The sequence below is a fragment of the Charadrius vociferus genome, unplaced genomic scaffold, assembly GCF_000708025.1.
Source record: "Charadrius vociferus isolate BGI_N301 unplaced genomic scaffold, ASM70802v2 scaffold1, whole genome shotgun sequence".
Lineage (NCBI taxonomy): Eukaryota > Metazoa > Chordata > Aves > Charadriiformes > Charadriidae > Charadrius > Charadrius vociferus.
Window position 1 is genome coordinate 5,906,910 of NW_009647680.1, and position 9,651 is coordinate 5,916,560.

A 9,651-nucleotide genomic window follows, 5' to 3' on the forward strand; every position below is an offset into this window, starting at 1 on the left:
ACAAAATAAGTTTGATCTTCCCTGATCAAAAATGTCTTCATTTGAAAGGCTTCCTCAGCCTTTTGGAAAACAAGGACACGGGGAAGGAAAGCATTTCACATTCAAGAATATATTTTGATTTGGTCAAATTAAATAGTTAAAATACCTCTATCCCTCCCCCAAAAGGGCTAGAACTTTCTAACTCACCAAATATTTTTAAAGGTTCAAATGAAGGTGCATTCGTTTTCCTTCCCAGATTTTTCAGATCTACAAGGAAATTTGCTCTGTTCTATTATTCTCCTAGCCTTAGTTCAACCACTGTTACTTGTATTTTACTTGCTCCAGCTAATCTCACACAAAACAGGGGACCCATGGGGAACCAGGGCGGGGGGAAGGGGACACGGACAGGGGGGACTGACACAACAAACAGACAAAGCGAAAACCATCCTATCATCCACCCAGATATTATTCTACTTAGATAAAGCACAGGCAAAATGGCACCAGCATTAGAAGACACTGAATACCTATATAAGGTCCAGTGCTAGGGATTTTACACATGCCACTGTGGATCAGTTTTTTAATAGCTACCAATTCTGATAAGCATCTAAGAGGGGGGGAGGGGAAGACAATTTCAGAAAACAAAGCATCACAGGAGCAATTAGTCATACAGCCCTTGTGCAATAGCAAAAATACCACATAGCAACTGCTTCTCTCGCAAGCTTGCAACATATCTGAACACTGAAGAACTGTTTGCTTGCAGGGCTCCAAGACATTGGTAGATGGGATGATAGGGAGACGACCAACATTCAGGAAAATAACATCCATTGCTCCCTGTAGGCAAAAAGGTTTTCCTACAGATCGCTCTACTTTACAATAGACACATCCAGGTCTCTTGTCACAAACCATTACAAAAGTTTTCCAGTGGCTGAAAAGGTCTAGCAAACACAGATAAATGATGGGTCTTCATACCAGTTTAACACCCAGAATTGAGCTGGACCACAGATGCTTTTCTTCTCATAGCAAAGCAACAGTTTTCTCATCTAAATAGAAGCTCTCAGATTTTTATCTAAAAACGTTTTTCTATTTCTGTTTTTATTTTCCTTTTTCCACTTAAAAATATGCAAGAACATTTGTTCTGAACAGGGTAGTTCATAACAAGACAGAACAACTCTACAGACATTGCTAAACACCATTTGCCATCATCTAGTAGGACAGAAGCTCCTGCTTTGGAGTTGAGGGAACTCTACATTGGTAGCAGTGACTTAGAGGACTGAAAACTGTACATTTGTAGGTGGCCAGCCATTTATCACTGTATAGGAAACACCACAGAAAAGCCAGCGCTTCCACAGCAGCATGTGGTTCTGAACAGCTTTTGTGGAAGACTTGCTTTTCAGGGAGGCAGGCAGTAAGGAAAAGCAAGCTGCTGCTTTGAAGCATAAATTAAATGTTTTGTTAATGCTAGTTTTGCTTTCACCCACTTCCTCTAGTTCAGTCTGGCCTCAGTCCAAGCCCTGCTGAAGTCAAAGGGCCTGATGCCCATCACTTTCTGTTCCTGTTGTCTTGAAAGGAAGTTCCTGCATGGAAGCTACCATGCAAGGCTACCTCTGACTAGTTTTTTTTCCACACTAAGTCCTTCTGTGGATGCTTTTAGAAAGATTTTTTTGTTTCACAGTACTAGAAAACTTACTTCCTTTTGAAGCAGAATAAATTAATTAGGAACGAAAGTAGAAGCACCACGACATATGTCCATATCAGCAGTCTGAAGGAGAAGCTAGTGCACCGTATAATAGCTCCTGCATACTCATTTCCCAGGCAGGCAGGCCTTTTCAGTGAACCCTCTCCTCTTCTGGAAAGAGAGACACTTCTTGGATCTTATGCTACGAACACCTTTTCCAGATAATCTTCACCTAATCACTCTCACTTTAAGGCTGACACGATGGTAAACTTGTACATAAACTTTGTATCGTGGCTGTAGGAGTGAGTAATGGAAAAAGCTGTTAGGTCAATTTGTAGAACAGCCGCCCAAGAGGATCAGAAGTTTTGTTCTTTGCTCACTGTATGCATTTAGAGAACAGCAACCCCAGCACAACTAACATTAATAACACCACTTGGCAGTAGCGCTACAACAGTGCTGAATATTAGAAAATACTGCAGGCACACTAGGTCTGAACTAAAGCATAGGAGACAGCAACTAAAAACGGAAAATAAAAAGTTATCCCACTGCACCACAGGCAAGGAGGACAGTACCTCCTAACTGGGCTGAAAAGAAATGCAATTCCCATTGGAAAACAAAGAAAAGAACCATTTTGCAAGTATATGGAAGATGACTGAGTACAGCCTGGTTTTCCCTATTAGTTTCACTGCTTTAGATATAAAATTTTGATATTCCAGAATGTATGAAATAAAGAAAATTAAAGTATTTCTTCACTTTTTAAGATTTAAAATGAAATAAACAAGTGTGACCTCTAGTCGCTCACCAGTTTGGCACATGTTACAAGTTATCTGCACAGTCTATGACAACTTATGCTGTTTGCCGGTCTTGAGCTCCTCAAAGCCATATGAAGAAATCAATACAGAACACATTAACATCAAATTCCACTTTCAACTTCATTTCCTGCCCTATCTCCTCACCCAGCCCCTCCCCCACCAAAAAGCAAGAAATTCAGAGCCAAGATGTTGATTCAACTGCTAGAAGCTCATGGGCAATTGGTACAAGTCAAAATAACTTCAATGAAGTTAACAGGATTTATCTCATGCACATCTGGCTTGTAAACAGCTTGCTACTTCAGCCATATGCAGTTTTGTTTATTATTTAGTCCTTTAGACTGTCTTGATTAAAGACAGTCTATCAAAAATCTTTCAGTGGCCTATTACAGCTTTTAATGATTAAAGCTAGCGAGATAAAAAGATGCTTATTTTCAGACAGCGTAGTGATCATTGATGCTTTTTGTAGTCTCTAGTATTAACTGCTCACTTGAAGGAAAAGACTGCAGGTTGTGAGGAAATTAAGTGTTTCCTGCTTAATTTGAGAAGCTGATGTCTGCATTGTGACCCACAGATAAGTAGTGCATAAAAATAAAAATTCACTGACAAGCTTTAACAAGTACTTCCCCGTTTTCCTGTCCACTGAATAAGAGCTATTGTTTCAGCTTATGGACCTGGTTTATAGCTTACAGCTCCCATTTTAAATCATGCTATGAAATCACAGAGTAAGAGCTGCCAAGTACTCCTGTACTACTTGATGAGTAAAACATATATTCCAAGTAATTCACCGCCGAGACAAACATCAGCATCACTTCTTTTCTAACCACTGACATAACTTTTAATTGGTACCAAGGGGTTCCATAAAAAGCACTTTGTTTTTTCCTTCACCAGAAGTTAGAAGTGCTATTGTATTATAGTGCCAGACAAGAAAAACAAACCCATCTTAACCATTCCCAACATCTGTTACTATTCCAAGGCACCAACCTAAGTCACAATAAGATGCTGAAAAAATTGCTAACCAGAGTTTAAAGTGCTAATCTCAAACTGTCTTAATATCTTAAAAGCAAGTTTTAGACCCATGGGTGAGAATTACTTCATTAGCACTAAAACAGTTTATACAGTACTGTTGTATTTATGGTTTTTAGTGACACTCATTTACATACAACAATGAAAATGTCACTGGAAAATGCCGAATTGGATTAAAGGTATCTTGTTCCATAATTGTTAACTTCCTTCTTGTGAGTACAACAGATATTTAAGAGCAAAACCATACCCCTAGTTTGGATTAATCCAAACTACCATCTTATCATCATCTAATCCAAATTTATCATCTTTAAATGAGAAATTAAGACAGCTTTGTCATCAAAAAGGTGATCCAATCTCTTCACCTTACTTTCCGTTACTCTGCTAATTCATGCAATGACCTTAGATTGAAGATAAATTGTTTTTTTGCTGTAGTACATTTTCAGTTAGAGCAGAAAAACTCTGAGATTCACCGGCTTCCTCTAAATTGGCCCTTCCTGTAAAACAAAGAACCAGGCCTGAAAAATATATCTTTGCTTCTCTTTTGCGGTCCTCAAATTCTCTTTTCCAGCTTGAAACTTGGATTTTAATTTCTGCCCTTTTAATCAAGGCTTTCATTTTCTATGTCTCAGAACTTCAGCCTGTAACATAAAATAGGGGATTAAAGATACCTGATATAGGCAGAAAACACCAAATTGCAGTACTTTTGAAACTTTAACTTTGAAGCTTCAACATAGTTTCCTTTTATGTACACACAATAAAAGTGCAGGTGTGTTTCAGAGCACAAAGACCTGCATATGAACTTACTAAGCTATAAAATACCAACATAGGTATGAAATCTAAGAAGTTATTGAATAGAATCAGAACCCATCTTCTGGAAAGGGTGACACAATTGACATGTATTAGTTCAAAAGACAATCTGATTGAAGGACCAGGCTCAGTAACTTCCTGAACATACCTTAATTTGTACTTGTTACATTGGTTCTTAGGCCAATTCATAGCAGTTCACAAAGCAAGTGATGTGCACAAAGTGTGATTAGGGTGAGGGGTCCACCAGCACATTAAGTCTCACACAGACATCAATTATCAAATTGAGTGAAGAGACCACATCCACTCTCTTCTGAAAAATACAGTTTATCATCGAGAATCCTTCAAATATCAGGAAATTTAAGGCATCACCTCTCAGCAGTACTGCACTCAAAACACCGCAAGTTCTCAGGCTATGGTTTTTGTAATGCTGGTACATGCAGTGAAGACAGGAATACAGAGGTGCAAGATAAGGTTCCCCCAAGGTCAGAAAAGCTGCCTGACTCCAGACTCTCCCCACTATGCTATAAGGTTATTTCTGCTTGGGCAAAGAGAAGTAGATGGCTCTTGGATACCTCACTGAGGCTTCCCAATGAATTTGAATAGTGATCACTGACACAGCTGCCTACATAGAAGCCATTCAGACAGCAGTGGGCTTCCTGCAGCTCTATACATCATACACATCATTCTCTCTGTGAAGTTCAGTTTTGGATGGATTAATTTAACACACAAGTCACAAGCAACCTTTTAGCAAGCAAGCTACTAAAGCAGAAGTGAGAACAGTCTTGCTTACAAAAGTCACACATACATCAGAAAAGCTGAAAAGGAGACCAACTTCCCCAATATAGATACAATTTGTTTATGTAAAGATGTGGGCGATGGCAGAGTTTTTCCTTCAAGGGCCATCTACTAATCTAGGTCAGCATGAGGTAGCTATACACTGGGGTAATTTCACTTCTGCATTGGAGGAGTAGAGGGCCAATAGGCATCAATTATTTGGGGGGTGGGGCAGAAATCACATCCCCAAGCCAAAATAATAAAAGTTGTTGAAAACATACAGAGGCCAGTATGCAAGCTAAGATCCTAGTCACACTGACACAGGCACCAGTAAAGGTTAGAGGTTGACCTGCTGGAAGGCAGCTCTGCAGAGAGGGACCTGGGAGTCCTGGTGGACAAGAAGTTCACCATGAGCCAGCAATGTGCCCTTGTGGCCAAGAGAGCCAATGGTCTCCTGGGGTGCATTAAAAAAAGCATGGCCAGTAGGTCGAGGGAGGTTATCCTCCCCCTCTACTCTGCCCTGGTGAGGCCACATCTGGAGTATTGTGTCCAGTCCTGGGCTCCCCAGTTCAAGAAAGATAAGGAATTACTGGAGAGAGTCCGGCAGAGAGCTACAATGATCAAGGGAATGGAGCACCTGTCTTACAAGGAAAGACTGAGAAACCTGTATCTGCTTAGCCTGGAAAAGATAAGACTGAGCGGGGATCTGAACAATGCTTACAAATATCTAAAGGGTGGGTGTCAACAGGATGGGGCCAGATTCTTTTCAGTGGTGCCCAGCAACAGGACAAGGACCAACAGGCACAAACCGTAACACAGGAAATTCCATCTCAACATGAGGAAAAACTTCTTTACTTTGAGGGTGGCAGAACACTGGCACAGGCTGCCCAGAGAGGTGGTGGAGTCTCCCACTCTGAAGACATTCAAAACCCACCCAGATGCCGTCCTGTGCACCCTGCTCTAGGTGACCCTGCTTAGGCAGGGGGGTTGGGCTAGATGATCTCAAAGTCCCTTTCAACCCTGAGCATTTTGTGATTGCTTGACTTATTTCTCAATGCTCTAGACTTTAGCCTCATTGCCAGGGATGTCTGACCCTTAAAATGGTAAGCAGGAAGCAGCTCATCGTAAATGAGCGTTGAGCTGAACTCTGACCCTGTTACTTCCCCATTTTTATGAAAGCAGACTTAAATATCATTGCTTTTCAGCAAGGGTTGATGCTAAACCCAATGCTACAGGTCTATAGTCCTTCATGTCAAGAGGATCCACTTAGATATTTTAATTCCACAAGAAAACTCTCAGCTTCTGAAATTCACTTTTCCAGTGTGCAACGCTAATGAATTGTTCACAGTGCTCAAGGGGTATTTTTAAGCAACAGAATTTGTGCTAGAAATATATTTAGACTTTTTAAAGTTTTCTTTTGTGAAAGTATTACATATTTAAGGACTATACATTAAGATTTTTTTAATAGAAGTAGGTATAAGAAATGTTTCCTTTGTGACAGTGTAATATTTTGCCATGTTATAAAGTCACTTCTATATTGCATGATTTCATATAAATAATTTTAACTGATGTTGAAAACCATCAAAGGGATAAACAAGAATCAAAACAGGAATTTTAGGTATGAAGGAGGACTCAGCAGCACGGAACAGAAGCAGATGATTCACACCGTAAGCAACTATAATGTCAATAATTAAACTTCAACAACCCTGAGAGGTAACAAAGTATCACCACCCCTATTTAATACGTTAATGATGGTATTTATGTTCCACTACAGAATCATAATATAATCACAAATTCCCAGACAGCAGCACTCAGCATATGTTTCATAAGGGCTGAAGAGTTTGCCTATCAGTTCTGTGTGCTATGCTACTGATAAAGAGCAGACTTACGCCCTCCGTCTGATTAGACCTCTTATGCTAACCCTACATCTTTCAAGTGCCAGGCAGCAGCGTTCAAGTCTTTGATGAATACAAAAAAAAACCCCATGAATATAAACACATCTCCCACCACATTCAGCAATACTAGTAAGTCTTTGGACAAGGAAAACAAGGATTTCAAGGCTTGTGAATAGGACCAATCTTTCCTGTAGCAGCCACTCTCAACCAGTATGATTTTGGTTGAAAAACGAGGGGAAGAAAACATGGAAGAGATCGAAGGGAGCAAGATGTGGCATCAATTGTACAACTGGATGCCACGGGGACTCTTCCCATCCTTTTCCCAACATCTATCTTCCCTCATCTCCCAAAATCCACAGATCTTTGGTACACAGCAGCTCTGCCACTTTGCTGGTAACTTGAGGGCACACGGACTGTCTCTGCTGATAGCTGAGGAGAACAACCAGGTGACACCACAACCCAGAGAAGGGATGAGGACAGAGGTGTAACAGCACAGTGTCAAAGGGTGGTTCAGACCGTGGCACAGAATTAGTATCACCGATACTATGACAGCAATGGGCAACAACTGATGTGCCAGAACAATTAGGTGTCACTTAGAGTTACAACACTACCACAGGATTGATACCCTGGCCAACAGTGACCACACATTGCAGAAGGTACCTGCAGTATGTTACCAAAATATGCTTCAGGGCTATTAGGGGAGTTAATGGAGGGACTCAAATCACTACCTCAGTAACTGAAAAGCACTAGACAGAGATGCTTTCAAAACACAGGATTTATGCAGGGAGACTGCTGGAAGAGGAGTGCTACCAAACCAGTAACTCCATCTGCAGAAGAATATCATCTCAATGGATGGGTTTCTCACTAAAATTGTTCCCAACCCACCTCTCACACCTGTAATGACAGAAACTTTGACTCTAAAATTATTCCATAGCTATTCAGGATAATTTTACAAGGGTTATCCATTTTATTCATGTTTGTTCTTTCCGAAAGGGTAATCTTCTCATTTTGCTCATTCCATCGTAAGTTCACCTTCTACAAAGTTGAAACAGGAGATGTTCAATCCACATCTCACCTGTGAATTAAACATCTTCTCCTTCCCACCACTTCCTTTGTAGTCGTGAAAGGGCGTGTAGGGCGTGAAAGTCAGATGCAGGCATCAAGTCTGATTCTCCTTAAACCAAGAGAATACTAGAAAAGTGTTCTCTCCCCTTACTACACCTCCCAGTAAGGGGAACCATTACCTCCCCTGCAAAAAGCAGGTACAGCAAAGGCAAAGATGCAGACATTCCCTGACATATACAAAGGAACTATTGACTGTTTTTGAAAAAAATCTATAAAAAAACAAGGTTTCAAGTTTTCTGCAAGGGGACCACACCAGCACTCGCAGCCAACATTATGGAGCCCTCTGTTCTGCCCACATGCTATGGATTATGCCAACAAAATGGAGAAGAATTGTTGGAGCATACACCAAAACAAATGTTCAGGTTAGTAACAGAAATCTGTTCCATATTTAAAACAAACAATCACACAACTGCTATTTGCAAATACCATCAGGGTACAACTGAGGTCCCCAGCACCTCTCTGCCAACATGCTGTGCAGTATATTTTGGATACAGACTTCAGTGCTAGGATAGGTGTACAGATACAGCAGAGCAGACTACTTGTCACTTTAAATAGTTGCAACTTAATTAGAATAATCAAGACCCAGAACATTTTACCAAAGGGACTGAGTATTGCAACGTCTTGAAATCCTAAAAAATGCAGTCCTATCCAGTTTGTGGCTAAAGGAGGCATGTGATAGAAGAAAATGCCCCCTGAATTCCCATGGAAATTCCCTGCCTGCAGCTGTGCTCGGCTGGGCTGCAGAAAAACCTCTAAACAACAGAAACTGCACCAGCAAGCCCTACCACACACTGGCAGGGAGAGATTTCAAATCATAAAATGATTAGTTGGAAAGGACCTTGAAGATCATCGAGTTCCAACCTCCCTGCCATGGGCAGGGACACCTCTCACTAGACCAGGTTGCTCAAGGTCCCATCCAACCTGGCCTTGAACACCTCCAGGGATGGGGCAGCCACAGCTTCTCTGGGCATCCTGCACCAGTGCCTTAACACCTTCAGAGTAAAGAATTTCTTCCTAATAGCTATTCTAAATCTCCCCTGTTTCAGTTTAAAACCGTTACCCCCCATCCTATCACTACACTCCCTGATCAAGAGTCCCTCCCCAGCTCTCCTGTAGGTCCCCTTTATGTTCTGGAAGGGGCTATAAGGTCTCCCTGAAGCCTTCTCTTCTCCAGGCTGAACAGCCCCAACTCTCTCAGCCTCTCCTCACAGCAGAAGCGCTCCAGCCCTCGGATCATCTTCGTGGCCCTCCTCTGGACCCGCTCCAACAGGTCCGTGTCCTTCTTGTGTTGGTGACCCCCGAGCTGGACGCAGCACTGCAGGCAGAGTCTCACCAGAGCGGAGCAAAGGGGTAGAATCCCCTCCCTCCACTTGCTGGCCACGGCCAATTTCCCCTCACCCCTGCCCACCACGGTGCTGGCGATCCCCCCGGAGGGGACCGGTGTCTGCCCTTCTACAATCCGTCTCTTCATGAAGGGGAGCGACGGCGCCGCGGCGTGAGGGAAGGCAGGGGCCGCGGCGGGCTCCTACCTGCTGCCTGAGGTAGCGCGTGAGGTAGGGGG